The sequence below is a fragment of the Crinia signifera genome, chromosome 3, assembly GCF_055691185.1.
Source record: "Crinia signifera chromosome 3, ASM5569118v1, whole genome shotgun sequence".
NCBI lineage: Eukaryota > Metazoa > Chordata > Amphibia > Anura > Myobatrachidae > Crinia > Crinia signifera.
In genome coordinates, this window is record NC_139219.1 from 35,399,237 (window position 1) to 35,421,984 (window position 22,748).

At 41.9% G+C, this 22,748-nt stretch overlaps 1 long non-coding RNA gene across 1 annotated transcript in view; it reads left to right on the top strand.

The window, feature by feature from the left end:
* LOC146062468 (uncharacterized) overlaps positions 1-22,748 on the top strand; it is a 28,392-nt gene that overhangs the window by 957 nt on the left and 4,687 nt on the right. The gene's annotated exons all lie outside the window — the stretch shown is intronic.

Below are 22,748 nucleotides of genomic sequence, written 5' to 3' on the forward strand. Positions count from 1 at the left end.
GCGATGCGACTTGATCATAGCCGATTTGGGCTTATTCCTATGTTAAATGACCCCCCAGACCCGATTTTTAATTGTACACCCGCTCTGATGGGTGATTACTATGTAAAATACCCCCCCATTGTTAACGCCACCCCCACTCTCAACGCCAACCCGAAGCGTGGCCAGCGCAGCGAGCCTGCGAGGAGCGGCGGTACGTGTCCTCCGACCTTTTCATACCCCCACTATCCACGTCGGCGTGGAGTTGACTTTAGATAGTGTGGTGAGCGCAACGAGCCACCGTGCCCAAAGCGTGGCGAGCGCAGCGAGCCCCGCGTCCCCTAGCGGGGCCTGTACAATTAAAAATCGGGTCGCATCGCATGCGATGCGACCCGATTTTTGATTGTACAATGGGACCCGATGGAAATCTTGGGCGCCCAGATAATACACAAGTACCAAATGTTCTTAGTGCTCCTTGGGCCTAATTCAGGTTGGTTTGCAGAGTTACATTAGAAATCTAAACTGCAGTGTAAAAATAAAGCAGTGTGTATTTACCCTGCACAGAAACAAAAAACTCACCCAAATGTAGCTCTCTCTGCACATGTTACATCTGCCCCACCTGCAGTGCACATGGTTTTGTCCATTAAAGAAGGAGTTTGCTCTTGCAAACCAACCTGAATCACCCCCATTGTGTATATTGCTGAGTCCATAGACATGTGTATGTACAGGGGACTAACTCTAGGAGGCAATGGAGTCATCTGCCGCCGGGTTCCTGCTCCTGAGGGGGCACCTCTCCTCCCTGGCGAGTTTGAATCAGTTAATTGAAAGCCATCTATATCACTTCTGTGGCTGACTCCCCCTGCTGGCAGAACAATATACTGTACGTCACACTCTCTTTATTCGAAAGTGCTAGTGTCACACCCTGTAGTAGAACCTGTCCACTAGAAGCAGATACCTTACTGATAGAGATATTTGCTCCTGCATAGAAAGCATACAAATTCTAGCTACATGAAGTTATTACACTACATAACTCAGAATGGGCATGCTCCAATATATATCTTGCAATTGAGATGAACTTTCGCCACTGTGCATATTATCTACCTTTTTTTTTTCTTAAAAAAGCAAGTGACATGCGACCCAGCTGCAGTATTTACAAAAGCCGGCGGTCCGTGGCTCATGTCATTCATTAACTAGCACAGAACGTGCAGCTGACACTGAATTAGTAGTTCAATAGCCAGGATTGCTAAAGGTTCTCTTCTTTCCAATGTAATTGAACACAGTTTCAAATCAAGTCATGTCACAGCGACTTGACATCCCATTCACACTGCAGGCTGGACCCAGGTTAGTGGTAGGTCTTTCCTCTACCAAATACTTTGGGACGACATCAACTTCTAGCATTGGTTTTGGTTCCAATTCATCATCGTGGTTTTGTTTTGGCAAAACCGTAGTCAAGTGTTTGGGTTTGATTTTGTATTTGTTTCCACTTTTAGATGCCTTTAATATTAATAAGCATTTATTAAAAAACAGCTAAAATCATGTCATTTAATGTAGTTTATATGCAACCACCCAAAATCCGATAACAGTTTTTAAATCCAAGTTCCAATGGATAAAAGACCCCACCCGGGACTTGGTTCCTCCTAGAAACCAAAAATTATATCGAACAAGGTCTCGAGTCAGCTCGGAAGACCTAAGTTCGGGTGTGTATGTATTTCAGGAAACAAAACCCACATGTCTCTTCCCCTAGCATACACCTGGTTCATGTGCTAGCATTGTAGAGCTGGACTTTTCTTGAGATGCCTTCAATTAAATATGGGCATTTCAAAGCACTTTATTATGTGGTCTTGCATCATCTCTACATCAGCCACCATACGTGTTATACACATGTGCAATGTGCCCCAGAGGTGAATCTTTTTTGTATTTTTTTGTGATTATTTTATCATCTATAGGTGCAAGATGACTAGATACTCCGCAACGCTAACCCCCAATCGTGCGAACTTCTCACAGACTTTACCTCATAGTTACATACGCTCCTGCATTCTGCGAGAGACTCCCTGGAACCATTGCAATCTCCCGCTCTCCCTGAAGAGTGTAGAAATCTCCCTGATTGCACCTTACCCACATTATGCAACAGTTTCTGATAGAAAATAAAAATAAGTCAGAGATATATACATTCAAATGAAATGATCATGCCAAAAAAACAATGAGTTGTTCCGATCTGTCGGAATCAGCCAAATCATTAAAAATATTGTATAGCACGTATGTAACTTTAAGCACAGGGGTGGGGTATATTAGCATTTAACTATTATAGAACACTGATTTTTTTTTATTATTATTGTTATTATATAACAGTTGAATTCTAGTCCCCCTTCTTTCTCCACCTAAGCCTGATCTAGCAGCAGGACTAGTGTTTTTTTTCCCTTGTCAACAAAGGGCACTATTGTATGGCATAATATGTATAGGTGCTACTACTTTGTAGTGTAAGGTGTATAAGTGACATATATTAAAAAAAATGAAAAATCTATACACACTGTTTGAAACCCCACCCCCACAATAGCTCCGTCCACATCTCCGCCCACAGGGCCGCCACTAGAATTGTTGGAGCCCGGGACTGACCTGCAGTCCGGGCCCCCAGTGGCACAGCGCCCCACATTACCATCCGCACCCCCCTGCGCCCACCCGCCTGTGCCTGCCAGCACCCCGCCTCCCCCTACCCCATCACTTACCATCACACGGCATCGCTCCTTCAGCCTCCCTCCACCGTCAGTCAGGTCAGGTCCAGACTCCAGAACGTCAGTGCGCACACTGCACAGTGCTGTGCAGCCTGCAGAGCACCGAGCCCCTCTGTGTCTTAGGCTTGGTGCTCTGCAGGCTGCACTGTGCATGCCTGGCTGGGGGGCTGCCGCCTGTGTGGGTGCCCGGGGGGGAGGTTTGACACCGCTGCGGGCTGCTGCCCAGGCTCCTCCAGAGGCCGGGGCCTGGGACAGCTGTACCCAGGGCACCCCCCTGTCGGCGGCCCTGTCCACACACTCTGCTCCTTCCCAGAGAGTTCATGAACTGACTTTTGTACAACAATAGCACTGTGTAGCATGCAGAGCCAAATTTCCCATTAGGCACATGAGGAACGTGCCTAGGGGCGGCACTTGGATGCCTCTGATAGTACTGTCAGACCAAAATGTACCAATATCTACAAAATATCCACTGAACTATATTATTTTCCATCATAAATAGAGTGTCAATGATAGGATATGCAGATACTGCCCCTGTAAACTGTCCTACTTAGTAAATATGTATTCATAAAAAAAGAAAATGTCACAGTTATTGCGAACAATATTGTTGTGCCTAGGGGCGCACTCATCCCTAAATCCGCCCCTGGTAGCATGTACACCATTATTGTGTAGTATTTTTTTTTAAAAATTAGTGTCATTACAGTTTCCATTACTATCAGCCTCCCACTGTCACCCTCTGCCTCTCCCTGCTGCCCACTGATTCTCCCTGACACTTACTGCCTCCACAGTTACCTGCTCACATCTATATACATACCAATCCTGCACAACTCAAATAAGAACAATCAGAGCTGCAGTAAAATAAATGAAGAGGAATTGAAACCAGTCATTTCTCTGCACTTATCACTAAATAATGGGAAATTATATTTAGGATTTCTCTGGCTAAAAATGCTGGAGAAGCAGTTCTTTTGTTTATTCAATAATAGACCCAAAAGGTGGACATCTATCAGACTTTCTAAAGAGGACATCTGGAGGTATTACCGATAGCAATATATTCTAGCTATAATATTTCTAATATAATCTAGAAAATTAAAGCAACATTATGCTAAGATTGGTATTGGTAACATCCTAACTGCCATGTTACAGTATGCGTTTAAAAAACTACAGTTACTGTAGGAGCTGATTGGTACTTTACTTTATCTCTAAGTTTTAGAGAAGAAGACTCTTTATTACTATACATGGGCCTCGAATCTGTCTCCATACTTGGATAAATCACCTACCAAGTATTTTAGAATGAAGAAGAGTACAACTGAGAAGTTCCCCATAGCAACCAATCAGTTTTACGAATCGGGCCATTAGTAACATGATTTTTTTTATATGTTAGTAAATGTGTGTATTAGCCCTGAAACTCAACGATATAGCTCGATTTTTGGGCAATTTAAAATTAAAGTCTTGATGCATCTCCCCCATACTGTCCGAGCAGGTGAAGGGAACAGGTGCAGTCCATTCTTTCATTGGCACTAATGCCTAGAGCTCAGTTCCTACTTACATCTATAACAAAGTTATATTAAGATGCTTCTCTATTCGTTTCACAGCTCCCATTGCTATTCTGTACATTAAAAATAATAAACATTAAAAAAATTCTAACAGACAGTAACATGATTTAAGCAGCCATTGTGTAATGTATTGTACGTATCATGTAATAATATCCTTATAGAACTGTATATTACTATATGGATAGTGAGAAAGAGAAACTGCAAGTCTGTCTTAGGTGATAGATAAAACATTTGTAATCTGACAAATGTATTAAGTCAACTAGATCACACTGGTATCACATCAGTATCCACAAATATTCTTTATTTAGGAATGATCTCATACTTTATAGCAGATTTTGTTCACAATTCAAGTACAAGAGCTCCACCTAGTGGTCAAATTGCAGATCTACACACTCCCTCTAAAATGTACAATAATTACACAGTAGGCATTATATACTGCAAGATGTTTCCCATAACAGAAAAAATCAGGACTTATGTTTTTTCAAAGAATAAATACCAAGGACAAGGAGCAGGTAGCCGCTACCATGCCAAACGGCCGTCTCCCGCCTGTCTCCATCCCCTGTGCACAGATCACATTCACAGCCGTGCACAAAGGGGGAAATCATTCACCATCTAATTTTATTTTTTTGTTCCCCTGCTTGCAGCACTGTGTGTGCCAGGACTAACTCGGCGCTGCAGAGGTCACGGGTAGGAGGTAGGGATGGCTATCGATGTTCCCAAAACATTGATGGTCGGGACCTAGTGCTCGATGTTTTAGGCATCGATAGGCGAGGGTCGAATAGTTTTATGCCATCGATGGATGACATCCGATGGCGATTACTTAATTTTTTTCTGCTGCCCGGCTACTACAACTCATTGTCTCAGTCAGCCAGCCTTACAGTCTGTCACTCACTGTGACACTGACTGTGCAGTTTGCGCCGCGCCTGTCCTTTTTTGGCAGGGCCAGCCGCCAATGATGAATGATGATGATGCGGCAGGTCTGAGTGGTCTCTTGGTCTGTCATTCAGCGGCAGCGCAGTTATGATTGGCCGCCAGGCGGGGTGTACGTGTGATGTGTATGGCAGCAGCTCACTGTGCTGCAGGAGTTGTGTGGCCGTGTGTGCGAGTGCGCACTGCAGGGCAGGCAGCAGAGAGCGGCCCGGGACGGCGTCGCGGCCAGGTGGTACGCGCATGCACAGAAGAAAACTGTCCAGATATGATGACTAGAAAAGTTCTACTGCGCATGCGCACACCTCCCGGGGCCACATTCCTTTGCGCATGCGCGGGTAAGCGATGGCGGGAACCATCAATGGCCGATGATAGAATGGTTTATAGCCATAGAAGGTTCCTGACTTAGAAGCCATCGATGGCAACCATCGATGGGTGATGTGCCGATTGCCATCCCTAGTAGGAGGCTGCTGTTGACGTCAGCGGCCCTCCCTCCTGATGGCCGGGGAACGCCTGTGTTTTCCGGTACACTCCTGGAAAATGCTGGCTGTAGGCCCCCCAAGAGGCGAGCACTCCATCCGCTGTTTGATCTGCGGGCGGAGTGCGAGCACAGGCGTTCAGAGCCTGTGGGAGCACAAGGGGTTCACGCATGCCGCATGGGCACAGCAGACTAATTCCCAGCCCATCCGAAGGGATCTGAATGGGCCTCTAAATTATTTCTCTGTAGAAAGATCACAAAGGAGTAGTGTGTGTTTTTGTTAAAGTGGATTATAAGCATTCAGCTGGAAAAATAGCTTAATTGAGTTCTATGAAAGAAAGATGTACTTGTTTTACTTGTATGACTGTCGTATTTGTAATGTTAATGTTTCTGCCAATATTTTATTGCTCATTGTAATTCTGTTGTCAAGTCATCTCTTATTATACACTAGGGATATTGAGAATTTGTACATAGGACAGAGCTGTCCTACTTCAGTATACTTCTTAAGGACACACATGGCAGGTGTACAAAGCCATATGCCAGATGTACAATTAATGCCATGCAGGTATACTGTGTAATAAATAGTATTTTTTTATAATTTATGAGGTGGGATACTGTATGGAAGGCTGGGAGGCAGCGGAAGCTGTGCCTCCCGCTGACAATTGAAAACTGTCAGCAGTGAGGGGCGGAGCTAATCACAGGCAGAAAAAGAGACTGCAAAGCCCATTGAAAAACAATAGGGAAGCGGCACCTACACATCTGCCTCAGTGAGAGGGATGAGTCTTTAGTCCACATACAAAGCACGCCCCTATCACTGAGACAGATGTGATAGGACAGCAGATCAGTCTGTCACACAATGCTGCTCAGTGTCAGTCTGACCCCGGCCACTGTAGCCACCAATGCCTGTTACCATAGCAGGCATCGGCGGCAGAGGTAGCGGCCATCTACAGCGGGAGCAGCGGTCATCAGTGGCAGTGGCAGTGGGCCGCAGCATTGAAACAGCGTAAAAGATGCATATATCTGCACCCGGGACCCAGGCGGATGCGTGTGTGCACTTTTACTGATGATCAGTATATCACCAAGTGTATGCATAGGAATGAGGTAGCTGCAGAGATACAGTCCTGTGTGTGGATAAATAACCAGGTATTTCTATGTGAATGTAATGTTGATGTAATTACTACACTGGGCTTTTGGAGCCAGCCCTGGTTCCCAAAATATGGCAAACAAAATGAGTGGGGGTCCCCCGAATTTCAAGGAGCAGCACCGGGCTCCACTAGCAGATGGTGCAATGCCATAGCCAGGGGAGATGCTTGATGGGGTTCCATGGCCAAAACATTGTCCACTCTAACTAGTCAGTCCAGGCTGGGAGCTCTTGAGGAGGTGGAGACCCCCAAAAATAAATGGGTCCCCCCTCTCCAGGGCACCCCAGGCCTGGGTTGAAGCCCTTAGGGTCAGGCTGCAGGGAGGCACTAAGATGGGGGGTTTGGGCTGTGAGGTTGGGAGTTAGGTTTAAGCGACTGGATAGAGGAGTTAGGCACTAGTGTGGAGGGGTAAGCTGCAGGGGGGAGGATAGGGTTAGGCTGTGGTCGTTGAGGGTTAGGCTGGGTGGGGCGAAGGTAAGTATACTTATCAGACCCCTGTTGAGATTCCCTCCATAAAGGTGTAGGTGCTGTGGGAGGGTCAGTGAGTGTGCTCTAATGTGTGCAGTGGCAGTCAATGCTGTGAGGTAGGAGGTGGGCAGTGAAAGGAATACAAATGCTGTGAGACAGTCAGGGTTATGGGGGAGTTTTAGACAGTAGGGGAGATTAGAGTTAGTTAACCGGTAGAGGGAGGGCAGTTAGGGTTAGGATCCAGACAGAGAGGTTACTCTAGAGCAGGGGTGTCAAACTCAAATTCATCGGGGGCCGCATCAGCAGTTTGGTCACCCTCAAAGGGCCGGTTGTATCTGTAGGTCCCCCTGTATAATTATAATGCCATGACACCACAGGCTGCTCCCCCTGTATAATATAAAATGAATGCCATGACACCACAGGCTGCTCCCCCTGTATAATAATAATGCCATGACACCACAGACTGCTCCCCCTGTATAATATAATAAAAGTAATGCCATGACACATAAATGATTATACAGGAGGAGCAGCCTGTGGTGTCATGGCATTATTATTATTATACACGGGGACACCTCAGGAAACAGCAGATATATATTTTTTATTGTGAGTGTGATCCTCATCCTCACTTACTGTTTCTCCCTCTGTCCTGCAGCTGCTGCGGCTTCCAGCTTTACTTCACAGCTTGCTGCGGCCACACTGTCCCCGACTCCCGGTCCAGCTTCCCTGCCTGCTCCTACTTCTCTACAGACGCATGGGCGGGCGGCGTCATCGTCATGACGTCCCCACCCAGTGTCTGTCACTGCCGGGCATCAGAGGGAACAGGCGGCCGGGCCCTCCTCCACGTAGCCGTGGAGGCCGACGGCCATGTTTCTGTAGCCGCATACATATGTGCCTACAGGAACATGGCCGCCGACAGTGGAGGAACAGGCAAGGTGGGGTGGGTGAGAGGAGGTGGCCTAGGCAGGATCTGGGACACACTGTCCTGCGTGCTATCTCCTCACTCGGGCCACATGACGAGGTCTGGCGGGCCGGATTTGGCCCGTGGGCCTTGTGTTTGACACCCGTGCTCTAGAGGAAGGAAGGGTAGGGGGAACTTACCACTCAGGTTTCAGGATTGTGCACATCAAGATGCCGCTGTCAGTCTTCTGACCACCCGCATCCCAAGTGCCAACACTCCAATAACAACCCACTGCACTTACTGACAGGAAAACTGAGGTGGTGGGATGGATACAGTACCATTCCAGGTTCTACTCAGTGGTCACATATGGACCTGCGTGAGACAGAGGGCCAGATGTATCAAGCTTCAAAAAGTGATAAACAGCCAGCCAATCAGCTACTAACTGTCATGTTACAGACTGGGTTTGAAAAATAACAGGTAGGAGCTGATGGTTGATTGTTTATCACTCTCCACTTTATCACTTTTAGAAGCTTGATACCTCCGGCCCTCAATCTGAATCTTGTCATATAATTTGCTCAAAACCATTTTTTTTTTTTTTTTTAAATATGTTTTTATTAAACAGGATCAAGTCATATATGGCACAACAATATTAACAGTGAGTGACATGTCAATTTTCAATTTACATAGGTAGCAATAGAGGGTTATAAATTGTAGAGGCACACGTTAAACATTATGACATTTCAAACATTGGTTATCATAGAGCACATATGGGACATCTAGAGCTATACTAAAAGGGAGGTTGACCCCTTTCCAGGGTGGCTATGTTGTACCAGGTTGTGAGTGACACTGCGCGTCTAATGTTGTTCTTCTCTTGGGTCGTGAGAGAAATTATGTATAATAACCATGTGTCAAAAAAATTTTTGGCCCCTGTTTCTGTGTCTAATAGGCATTCTATCCAGTCCATCTGGTAGAGGAATTTTAGTCTTGGAAGCATGAGTTGTAGTGATATTGGATTGGAGTGTATCCACTGGGAGAGGATGGTTTTTTTAGTGGTTGCCGCTATTTTTGCCAGTAGGCACCTGGTGCCCCAGGGAAGGGATGAAGGCGTATCCGCCTCGTGTATATTCCATCAAAACCATTTTTTGGCAATTCATGTTGTCCCCAGGAGAACATTGTTATACAGGTTGATCATCAATAATCTGGCTCCCTCGGTTCCAAAACTGTGCTGGATAATCCGTTTTGCCGAATTATCTGTGGTAATCCTTGCACAGCGCATTGCCCCACAACATGATTTCTGCTGCCGCTCATTACCCCCCCTTGCTCCCCGCTGTCTAACTAACTCCCCCCCCCCCCACAGGGCAGCCGAGAGGGAGGGGGAGTAGGTACTAATTACCCAGGACCAGGCTTGCTGGAGGGGCCCGGGGGGGGGGGGGAGGGGGCTGGTCCGCCCCCCCCCTTCCCTCTCCATACCTCCCGGGCAGCACACACGTACAGCACGTGCTGTGCTGACAGCAGGCTCAGCATGAGCATCTCACTGACAGCGTGAGAGCTCATGCTGACTGAGCACAGCACATGCTGTAGGTGTGTGCTGCTGCTGCTGCTGCTGGGGGGGTGGGGGGGGGGCGACAATAAAACACCCCCCTCCACTTTAAAGTGTGTTTTCACCCCCTAAACATTTTGGGGGCATGGCCTAATTGTGGGAGTTGGCCAAGCCTCCCACGATTAGGCCACACCCCAAATTTTTACCGGGGCCCAACATACCTCTCGGCTGCCCTGCCCCCCCAACCCCATGATAAACCAGATATTTATCTGATAAGATTAGATATGATAAATAACCCAAACCAAATTTATTTACTTTATTACCTTTAAATATAACGGCAACGCTGAAATGATTGCACACCCACACAACCTTGTTATAAAAGGTATGACAATGCTTTACTTAAAGAATAGCTTCATTACAGATATTTGCAAATGCAGACTAACACAAGAAACATAAAATTGATTAGCTAATACTTAAACAGTAATTCTAAATCAAATCAAAATGGACACCTTTCAAGGACAGTGATCAGCCATGATTAAACCTCCTTCATAATTACCTCCAGCCCCCCGTGCTTGCGTGTTCTTCCTCAAATGCCTTGTCCCTCCTTCTATCACTCTGATATTTAAACCTTTATCACATTAATTAATTAATTACTCATAAGCATTGAGTCTTATTGGCAAGCTCTGCTTTCAATCATGATGTCATAATTAACCCAACACCCAACTTCAGTGGCCTTGTGGGTCTACGCATGTGTGGCCTTGTTCCCATATTATTCAGTTTGTGGAGTCTAGGTGTCTGTCCTTGTTCTCTGTTACATCAATAAGGCATTCTTAAACCCAGAAATCCAAAACAATATCTCATAAGAAATTACTTATTTCAGCAGTATTCTGACTCCACACGCCATCTTGTAACGAGATATGCAAGTCATGCCTAACAAAATGGCTGCTGCTTCTAACATATAATAACTGTTTAGCGCAAAGAGAAGGCCTCATACGCAGTGAATAGTACAGTGTGCAACAAGCTAAAGTCATCTGCAGCAATAATAGCGGCAGTCAGGAAAACAGAATATAATAAAAGCATAGATTTATTGATTAGTTGATTTTCTGTATTATCAGTCCATCCTCAACTTTTTTCATATCTCCGAAAAAAAGTTCATATCTCTCGTACTGTGCATCATTTGTTTCTCTCTTAATACATCGGAAAACCTTCTTGAAGCATTTCACTAGTATACAGAAAAATCAATAATATTATCTTGGCAAAAACATCAAACTTCTTAAAGCATATATAACATTGACTTATGCGAACCAGTTATTGGGGTTCAACCAAATAAACCAACTGTAGGGAATCACATCACTCACACCTGTTCAATAAACTAAATTTTAACCCAAATAATTTCATTCAACTTTCCTTTTAACATCATCATCCGTTTAGTATTTGTGATGCTTGTACCATATTTTAATTATATTCACAAATTCAAATACAATTTTATAAACTTGGGATAATGTAAATAAGTGTGTTTCTTTAATATACCATGTGTTACTTTCAAATCTTCATGTTGAATCATCACTGTATTAATTAGTAAAAGTAAAATTTTATTACAATAGATCTTGTTTGTAACCATTTAGAAACCTTATAATCCTTGTGGTAATGTCCATGGCTTATGAGACAGTATGTTTGAGAAAACATCATAAGAAACAATTCAATGAGTACTCTTTTTTATCTAGATTTTATACTAGCACACCCAACTCTGTCACATAACTACATATTTTGTTGTACTCCAAAATATCTCCTGTTATTACACTCTTTACCAATTTTAAACCTAGGGAGAGTCAGTAACCTTATAAGATTCACTTGTGTAAATCCTACATAGAAAATTAAGTGTTGTTTGATTTGACTGCAAATATAAGTAGCCATTAACCCAACATTACCGGAGTGATACCGTAGATGACAATATAACCAACAATCAGTTTACCTTATTGTTCTTTCTATCAGCTCATGATGAGCGTCTTAAAGAAGAAATGTCAGTTTGCAGATAGATATTATGTTTGCACCTTTGTTACCATCCTTACTTAGAATGCCTCTTCTTTACTGATACCTTACTAGATGTATTCTATCAATGGTTCCTGTGTGGGCGGTTTCAGTTACTTTTATGTTATTACTAATATATTTATTTTAAACCTTCTAATTAGTTTAACATATTAGCCATCAGTATTTTATTACCATCCTCTGATGCATACCGAAACCTGGGAGCATCAGTAGTATAATGTATATGTGTGTCTGTTATGATTATTACTATACTTGTGGGATTAAAATTAAAAGCAGAAGTAGAATACACCACCATGACTCTAGTAATACCTCTTTGATAACTATACACACTGTCCTTGCCAGCAACCAATCCCTGGTAACCCTCATTCACTATAAAAATATGAAAACTTAAAAAAACAAAAATGACTTCTTCAGTTAGTTATGGGAAACTTGGTCACTCATGGGGATCATTGTTTTACACCTTGTCCACAACCCGCAGGGACACCACTAAGGGTATCCCCCGATTCCGTGGACCTCTTCTTGCCCACAACCCGCAGGGACACCACTAAGGATGCCCCCCGATTCCGTGGACCTTGTCTTGGTCTGTGTGGGGGCCCTGGACAGGCCCATCATCAAATAAGTTTATTAAGTTAGAATCAAAGTCACAATATTTATCTGCATCAGTTTATTTCTTTCAACTGATATCACCACCAGGTCGGAAACCTTCTTGCAGTGAGACGCATTAATTCAATTGGTTTGTTTCACAGGGACGGGTCTTGCCTTTGATCTATGAGACATTTAATTGTAAGAATTTTCTCACCATTGCATAGTCTCCAGGCTGGACCTTATAACAACATCCCTTCATAAGCTTGTTTGCTTTTCTGGTAAAGTATTTAGATGATGTGAGAATTAGAGTGACAAGTCTGCTGCTGGATGTTGAATAGGAATTGATGGTCTCCCAAAAAAATGTATATATCAATTAAAATAATGATCTTATAAGGGGACAGGTTCAGTGGCTGCTGAGGAGTAGTGTGAATGTCATACAAAACCGAAGACAAAACTTCAAGTCAACTCATGGTAATTTCCACACCCACCCTAAATAATGTGTTCTCAATGTGCATTTGTTAACATGTTCAATTTTGACTAAAACCTTTTAGTGAATGGTGAGTGCAACCAACCTTCAATACCCATATATTGACTTATTCCTTAGAATACCTTTCCTGTCTCAAATATGTACCTCTATGATTTTTTTTTTAATACCATATACCTTATGGGATAACATGTCTGAACACAAATTTCTCAAAACATTTCTTTGCTGTAAAGGATGCTGTACATGGGACAGCTGAGATGTTCCTTCTAATCAAGATAACATATCAGATACCATTTAAATATAATGACAATTTTAAATGCATGTAAATTCCTCAAAAAATAATTTTAACCTTAGGAATGGACCAGTGGTAGGAGAAATGTTTGATGGTTCTATAGGAATAATTTTCCTGAGTTCATTCTTCTGCAGATGCGTTTGGGCCTCTGCATAAGATGAAATCAACATACATGCCCTCTCTCTCCTTACATGGGTCATCCCATGGGCAGCATCCGCATATGCCAGGAGGAGGGGTTTGGGGAGCTACTGGTCTGCCCCCACCATCTTTACATAGGCCATTAGCCTTTTGACTGTATCCATTCATCATCCATTGGCACATTCCTTTTAAATACACAACTCTTGATGTTTTATGAGATTCTGCTGGTCAATTGTAAAAACATTAAATTGTATAATGGTGTGATTCACAACAGTGGCCATCTTATTTTTGTTACCAAGTGCAACAAGATCACTTTATAACATGTGAGCTTGACACTTAACAACTACTGCCTTTGCAGGGAGTTGCACAGCCTCAATAAGCTCCTTTACTTGCTGTGATATTAGCGTATTATATCATAGCAAAATCACGATGGAAAATGAGAATCTCTAAATCCAATACTACCGCATATCCCGTATATGGCCATCCTGAGTCTCCTTGTTGGTGACAACTACAATCTTTGTAGATGGTAGTGGCGTGTCAGAGATATCAGGTCTAATTGGAGAAATTTTGCTTTAAATATTCCTCACAATCATGTTCTAAATCCTGCCTCTATTCCATCCTCTGGGACTCCCGGGTCCCACCAGGTAGCAGAGTAGCAGGATTTAGCGTACCACACCTGACAATAGTCAGGTCATGTGGCGCTGGGAGCAAAAGTTCCCAACGAGAGAACCATGCACTGGAAATGTGTCTTGTCCGTGAAGAGTTCAGTAGAAAAGATGTAGCATTAGAGACACATAGTGTGCGGTGTTCTGTAATTTCTATACAAAAGGCTGCAGCAGCCGCCACAGTCCTTAAACATGTTGGTAAAGCAGATGCCACTCGGTCAAATGTGCAACTGTAGTACCTGATGGGTCTATGTGAACCCCCATGTATATGTGTTCAAACTCCCAAGGCCGCTGCTTGTTGTTCATTACAGTAAAGAAAGGTATATGATAAATCTGATATATCCAGTGCTGTGGTTTCTGTCAGTGCGTGTATCAGAGCCTCAAATGAAGCAATTATGTCAGTATATTGTACTTTGTTAGCTCTGTGTCAGTTAGATTTAGTAGTAGTAATAGAAAAGGTGTCAGTAAGAGAATCCTGTAAAGAATTTAAACACATCATTAGATCATAAACATATTGAATCAGCATTGTGGTAGCAATCATGCAACTCATTGTGGGACATAGTGGGGCTGTCCATAAAACTTTGGCTTAATTAAGTCCACGTATATTGGACTGTGCTGTAAATAAATGTATTAAGTCCTGACTATCTGCTATTTGATAGTAAGAGATATGCAGATCATAAATCAATGATTAGATGACTGTAATACTTCCATAACTGTAAAGTGAATTGATTTACACTAAAAAAATAATAAGAATAATCACATTGGGCAGATAACCTGCAATAACGGAGTGTTGCAACTACTATGGGTATTAGATAGTATGCGTTGTTGTAAAATCTGGAAAAAAACGATTTCTTGTGGTCCATAGATGTTTAGAAACTTGTGACATAATTAGTAATGAAAAACTCATCAAAATACTAATTGCTTAATGCCCTATGAGCATCACTCATATCCTCTAACCCCGTGAGGGTCCTCATATCGGTCAGTGCCTTCTGACAGCAGTCTCTCATGGATTCCTGTTAATAATACACAATTTCTTCCAAACCACTCTGAGAAAAAAAATAATCATTAAATCATTACAAATATTTGAGAGAATATCATGATTAGTTGTGCAGCAAATGCGATTTACTAGTAGCAGAACCCAGTAGTGCTGCACCTAATTGTGACCTCCATTCCTTATTTGTGGGCTCATATGCATGACCAATGGATCTATCAAAGTGGCAACATGCAATCAGATAAATAAGTAAACATAAAAATGTAACTCAATATGCATCTTATAATAATCACTATAAAATCTGCATTTTCCAATAATGGCTTTGATAAGGATTCTGCAGCATTACCTGCAGACTCAATATTTTTTTCTAAAGAATTTCTAGTGGCTCAGTAATAATAATAATAATAATAATAATATTATTTTTTAAAACACTTGCTTTTTCTGTGCAAAATGAAATGCATCAATTTGTAAATTAATCTTTTCTCTGGAATAGTCACACCTCTATTGGCTGGGATTTTTATTTAAATAAAACAAGCAAAAGCAATAGCATTATTAAGCTCAGACATCATATTAGCATTTGTCATTTGGAAAAAAAAAATGGCAGTTTTAAACAGATGTTGACAAAACAACATTATCACTTGAGGGAAGCAATGGGGAGGGGGCTGGAGGTCATCCCTGGGTATGGCTGATCACTGTCCCATACAGAACATTGCAATAACTTTAATCTATTCATTGTGCTTTTTCAAAAGGGTAAACAATATCTTCAATTCTAAAATCTTTCATGTCCTTGTTATGGAAAACAGTTCTGTGACACTCCTTGGATATTTCACATTATTTAGGAATAAAACTTTACTCTCTTATCAATCTCATTAACCATTTCCTGCCTTTAATCTCCTACAGAGTTATTTCTGATGTTACTCTCACCTCATCACTGAAAAAAAACTTCTTCCCTTCTGCTTTTTCAAAAATAAACAAAAAATTTCAAAATTATTCTTTTTTTTTTTTTCCATTTTTTCTTTTTCTCCCTAAGGCTCTAAAAGACATATCACCTCTCCTCACTTCTCACTGAACAGAATTAACCCCTCAGTGGGACAGTACAATCTTTCCAAACATATGTGGGTTAGTGGGATATACTATCTCAATTCTTGAAGCTTTCACCACCTGTCACCAGACCATTGCGCGTTCACTCTCATCAAATAATCATTACCTCACAGGTGCATCATCATCGCCAATTCCAACTAACTATGACCAGCATAGTATTTTCTATACCTTCTCACTTGCTCACACTAGTCACATACTCAGAGTACTTTCTGTGATCCCATACAAATGCTTAAAAAGGTGTTACCTCTTTCAAAGACAAAAATGTAAATAAAATAAATGAAAAATGTCCCCAAAAAACCTAACCTTGCGTTATGTGTCATTCACTGTTACCACACCTACGCCTTCCACATCCTGTCATTCCTTGTTACCAGTCTTGTGGGTCTCTACTGTCATTCTTTGTTACCAGTACTCATGTGTCCCACCCCCACCCTTTTTTTCTCAGTATATTCTACCTTGCATGTAGGTGGCAGATACCCCCTGTGAATCTCGCTACTGGTCAGCACTCTTCACAGGAAAAAATCAACTCATCAAATCAGAAAAAAATTATATGCAATATGTCATTCTTTGTTACCATATCTGCACATTGTCTAAGTGATCATTACACGATTAGATCACTATCTCCCCTGGTTATCTAGCTAACTGTGGCCACAGTATTAACCCCTTAAGATACTCTATCAATTTAGTACCCTCCCCCTTTCAAAACAAACAAAATTATATTAACACAAATCAAAAACAAAACAAAAATTGGCTTAAAGAAAACCCCACAGCCTTGAGTCAGTTATCACTGATTACCTTCCATTCATAAGAATAAAAATAAACCCAGGACTTATCTGCGCATTACTCAAGGTATATCTGATTCAATATATGTATCCAGATTAAGCAAATAGGCAACAGAAATTGCAAACAGAAAACATGGTCTAATATATCAATATGAACCTTTAAGAATAGATGTTATATTGGACTTATATCTCATCGATATATATATCACTTTTCTTATTCAAAATGTATTACTCATTAACTGAAAAAAACATTGAATTCACATGATCATTTCCTGTTTCTTCACCTAACATGGACAACTCCTTATCTCGCATTACATCAACTGAATCCATCACTTTAGAGTTTCCAACTCACAGCTGCTTTGTTTAATAAACCAAAAAAATTAAATCAAAAACCCATAGCAGAAAAACATCAGTCCTACATTACGTACTTCATCTCCACAAGACAAGAAATCAAAAAAACTTTACAATGAGATAAACTCGATCTTACTTTCTTTGTTATAAACAATATTCCAATTAACTTTATTTATTTTGGTGGTAAAAATTAACTGTTACTTGGCTTACAATATTAGTGTCTACTCCTTTAAACTCTGTATTTTAACTGACCTCTGTCTATGGATATAAAGAAATTAGCTCAAACTGTTATTGTAATCAGACTGCTTGTTAGCTCTAACAATGCAACGTATACTTAATTATTTATTAACATTTTCTTATATAAACCATATACAGTAGAAAATCCGAGGGTTTCCAAACAATACAGATTATGGATAAATCATGCATTCCATTTCTTCCACATGTTGCTGGCCAGACAACCAGGAAGAAATGTAAATACACAATCTCCTATCTCTAATCACCAAATTATAAGCACGGGAAAACCTACAACAAATATATGCAACTTCTTTAAAATTTATAGATTGGACAAACAAAGAAACTCTAATTATCAAAACAACCGCTACAGATTAGTTACTTCAGCAATATCCTCAGCAGACAATATACACCAAACAATCCAACCGCGGTCAAAAAATAAAAACAAAACAAAACAAAAAAAACTGTTATTTAAAGAATATATTTTTTTAAAAGTAGAAAATTATTGCCAGCATAACCTTTATACCAATATGCTTGCTATAGTCTGCATGCTTTGCAAATAAACCAAAGAAATACTCTTCCTGACTCAAGCAATGTTGTTTACAACTTCTTGCCAAGTTTCTCGCTGCTCTCCTTATCTATTCTCTGACACAGAGAAGAAATGGGCGATGCGGGGGGGGGTTTAGCAAGCTGACAGTCTGCAAAATGCAGCATTGTCTTTCCATGCCTTAAATTACGATCTATTGGTTTTATAATTAAAGATCGAAGTTGTTTCAAGTGATATTGGATTAGCACACTTTAACAGATGTTGAGAAAGATAAGGGTACAAATAAATGCACCGACTTTACAATTTTTTCTACACATTTTTTTTTTTTTTTTTCCCCAATAGCTAATTTTTTTTTTTCAAACTTTGATCTTCTCAATAACTGATAAAATATGGACACCAACCATCATTGAATCTCGCTGGGGCCTCCAACTGATAAACCAGATATTTATCTGATAAGATTAGATATGATAAATAACCCAAACCAAATTTATTTACTTTATTACCTTTAAATATAACGGCAACGCTGAAATGATTGCACACCCACACAACCTTGTTATAAAAGGTATGACAATGCTTTACTTAAAGAATAGCTTCATTACAGATATTTGCAAATGCAGACTAACACAAGAAACATAAAATTGATTAGCTAATACTTAAACAGTAATTCTAAATCAAATCAAAATGGACACCTTTCAAGGACAGTGATCAGCCATGATTAAACCTCCTTCATAATTACCTCCAGCCCCCCGTGCTTGCGTGTTCTTCCTCAAATGCCTTGTCCCTCCTTCTATCACTCTGATATTTAAACCTTTATCACATTAATTAATTAATTAATTACTCATAAGCATTGAGTCTTATTGGCAAGCTCTGCTTTCAATCATGATGTCATAATTAACCCAACACCCAACTTCAGTGGCCTTGTGGGTCTACGCATGTGTGGCCTTGTTCCCATATTATTCAGTTTGTGGAGTCTAGGTGTCTGTCCTTGTTCTCTGTTACATCAATAAGGCATTCTTAAACCCAGAAATCCAAAACAATATCTCATAAGAAATTACTTATTTCAGCAGTATTCTGACTCCACACGCCATCTTGTAACGAGATATGCAAGTCATGCCTAACAAAATGGCTGCTGCTTCTAACATATAATAACTGTTTAGCGCAAAGAGAAGGCCTCATACGCAGTGAATAGTACAGTGTGCAACAAGCTAAAGTCATCTGCAGCAATAATAGCGGCAGTCAGGAAAACAGAATATAATAAAAGCATAGATTTATTGATTAGTTGATTTTCTGTATTATCACCCAGAACTTGAAAAGCTTAACATATAGCATAACTCCCAACATGACCCTCTCCAGGAGGGACATGACACTCTTTTTTCTGGACTTGGTGTGATTGCCGTCACCTTTTTTACACAGGTTATTAGGTAAGGAAGGTGCTTCACCACAGGTGATGGCAATCATAAATAAAGAGGGAAGTGCAGGAGAAGAGCATTTTGTCCCTCCTGGAGAGGGTCATGTTGGGAGGTATGCCCATAGGAGCACCTGCAACCAATATTTACAACTTTTCTCTTGAATGGGTAAAGTTCCTACCTGAAGTTGTGAGATTCAGACTGAACACATAATTAGGAGACCATTAGTAAAGGTCCCTCTATATTACTTTAAGTAGTACCTTCATAGCCGTGAATTTCTTGATTTGGACATAAGGCTTACCCTGATGAAGTGTCTAAACCAGGGGTAGCCATCTCCAGTCCTCGAGATTTACCAACAGTTAACGTTTTCCATGTCTCCTCACAGAATCACAAGTGAAGTATTTAGCTTAGGTCTTTACTGTTTGGGACGTTGGAACTGGCAGTAGACATTACTACAACAATTAAGTCAATCAGTGGGGATACACATGCACAGTGTGAGGAGGAATAATCCCTTAAGTTGTCATATACTGACCACATCACCCCTAAAGTGCAGGTGAGGAGGCATTTAGGAAGACTGATCACAACACATGAACGTTTGAGACCTACAAATATTTTGTAAATATGTTAAAATTAAATTTTCTGTTAGAGTAAAATATTTTTTAAGAAAGCTACAAAACTTGTGCATTTAAAGGGACAACGTTTAATCATCTTAGGGACATACTGATGCCAAGCAGAAGAGGAATATCCATAACAGCGCAGATAACAAATGAAAGGTTTGACATAAATAATATTTCCAATCAAAACTTTTGCAAGCAGGGCAGCCGAGAGGGGAGTTGGGGGGGGGGGGGCGAGTACTAATTACCCGGGCCCAGGCTTGCTGGATGAGCCCCGCAGGAACCCTGGTCCAACCCCTCCCTTCCCCCTCCGTCCCTCCCGGGCAGCAACAGCAGCACACACTTCTACAGCATGTGCTGTGCTGACAGCAGGCTCAGCATGAGTGTCTCACTGACAGCGTGTGAGCTCATGCTGAGCCTGCTGTCAGCACAGTACATGCTGTAGAAGTGTGTGCTGCTGCTGCTGCTGCTGCTGAGATTACAGTTTTTAAAGTTTTCTTTCACCCTCCTCTAAACATTTTGGGGGTGTTGCCGAAGTGCGGGAGGTGCCCACATCCCCCACGACCCCAAAATTTTACCGGGGCCCGTCATTCCTCTCGGCTGCCCTGTTTGCAAGTATCTACCATATGGCAAGACAATTTCTGTGAAGGAAGGGAAACCAGTGCAATACATTAAATATATATTGGTGGTAACAACTTTTAATAGTATAGAGAAGCTGCCAATTAATTATTCATTAAAAAAAAACACACGTAAAAAAAAAAAATCAAAGTTACCAAAGATAGAAGCTGAAAACTGGGTTGTAAACAATTGTGAGTCTAATAAAATGAGTAAAAAAATCAGCAAGAAAAATAAAATATATAATATTGGGTCACTCAATTATAAAGTAGAAAATATAACTGATGAGAAAATGAACAAAAAACTGATTACAAACTATTTAAATATGTTTTTTCAACTATTTTTCACAAAAGAAAAATGTCTAGGCATGGTTAGTGTAACTTCTGCATAGCAACATGTTGTTATTCTTTATTGTTTATATCATACCTCCCAACAGTCCCGATTTTAGCGGGACAGTCCCGATTATCAGGGCCTGTCCCGCTGTCCCACCCGCGGCCGGCAGTGTCTATTCCCGCAGCCAGGGGGCTGGGGGCATGGCTAGAGGCTCACAGAGCCTCTGGGTCATGCCCCCATAGCGTCAAAATTGGGAGCGTGGCCTCGCGGAAGAGCTGCAAGTATAGGCCACGCCGCTGAAATTTTCGGCGCTCATCAATGTCAGTGTCCCGCCTCCTAGTCTGTCAAAGTTGGGAGGTATGTTTATATTATTATTATTATTATTACCACATTTTATTTATAGGGCACGAAACAAAAAAGGATGTCTCCGCTACAGAGAGATTTAAATAAAGTAGATGAGTTGGCGAAAAAATGGAAAATGAGGGTCAATGTTGATAAATGTAAGGTTATGCATCTTGGGAAACAACCAGTGTGCTACTTACAGTCTCAATGGGAATCCAAATTGACAACAAACTGGGGTGCAGTGCTCCGTGTCACGTAGCAGTCAATAAGGCCAACAAGATGCTAGCCCGTATAAAAAGGGGCATGGAAGCTAAGGACCATGGCCAGCGATACCCACTCAGCAGCTCCTGCAAAGCAGGGAGGCGCCTTGCTGAAAAGACGCTGTCTCCCTCCCTGCTCTGCTAAAGCTGCCTCAGCCCTCACTGTCACTGCCTCCTGAACGCCACCCACAGCGCCTGTCTGACAGCGGTATAAACAGCTGCTCCATGCACACAGCCTGCATTGCCTGTCTGACAGCAGGCAGCAGTATGGAGAGGCTGACCAGCTCCCTGCACCGCACATACACTGTCCTCCTCCTGCGACCTGCGACCTGCCCCCTCTTCCTCAAAAGAACAGTGAGTCTTTTATTATACATGTTTATAACAAATTTTTTTATAATTGTAGATTTTTTTATATTAATTTAGACACTTTTTAAATAATGGCCTGGGTTATGTGCCTAAAGGTGGCCATACATGCTGCAATAGCAGCGTGCGATGCAATGTGCGCTCCTGCGGGCATCGCATCGAAAAGTACAAAAAGTATGTGCTGCACATACTTTTTGTACTGCTTTCAGATCGCATTGCACACACATTGCATGCATGCCGTGCAATGCGATCTAGCCCATAACGTATGCGATTCTCGCAGCATGTATGGGCACCTTTAGTGCCTGCAACATTTTGCAGACACAGCACTGAGATAGTGTATGCATACATGTACATGCACCCGAGATCCTCCATAGGATCGCATCTTGCATACGCTCCCACAATCGGGCTGCAGCTTGTTGCAATGGCAATGTGAAAGGGCGCAAAATTTATGGTTTGCAGGAGGGCGCCGGACACCCTAGCACCGGCCCTGCTAAGGACACTGAAATAATCATGTCATTCTTCAAGGCACTAGTTAGATCTCATCTGGAATTTGGAGTAGAATTCTGGGCTCCTTACTACAAAAAGGACATTATAGAACTGGAAAAAGTCCAGACAAGGGCAATCAAGCTAATAAATGGTTTGGAGCAGTGGCGTAACTATAGTCCCGCAGCCCCCGCGGTGGCGGGGAGGCGCTAGGCAGGTGTGGGCGACTGGGGGGTCTGCGGAACTATAGTTACCACCTGGTCCCGGCTCCCGACTCCTGCCCTCCCCCTCCTTACCCCATTGCCGCCGACGCTTCTGCCTCTAACCCGAAATGCAGATCTGTAGGAATGTTTGTGCTGGATGAGATGTTTAAGGGGACACATGCTTAACATGCACAAATAGTACATCAGGAGA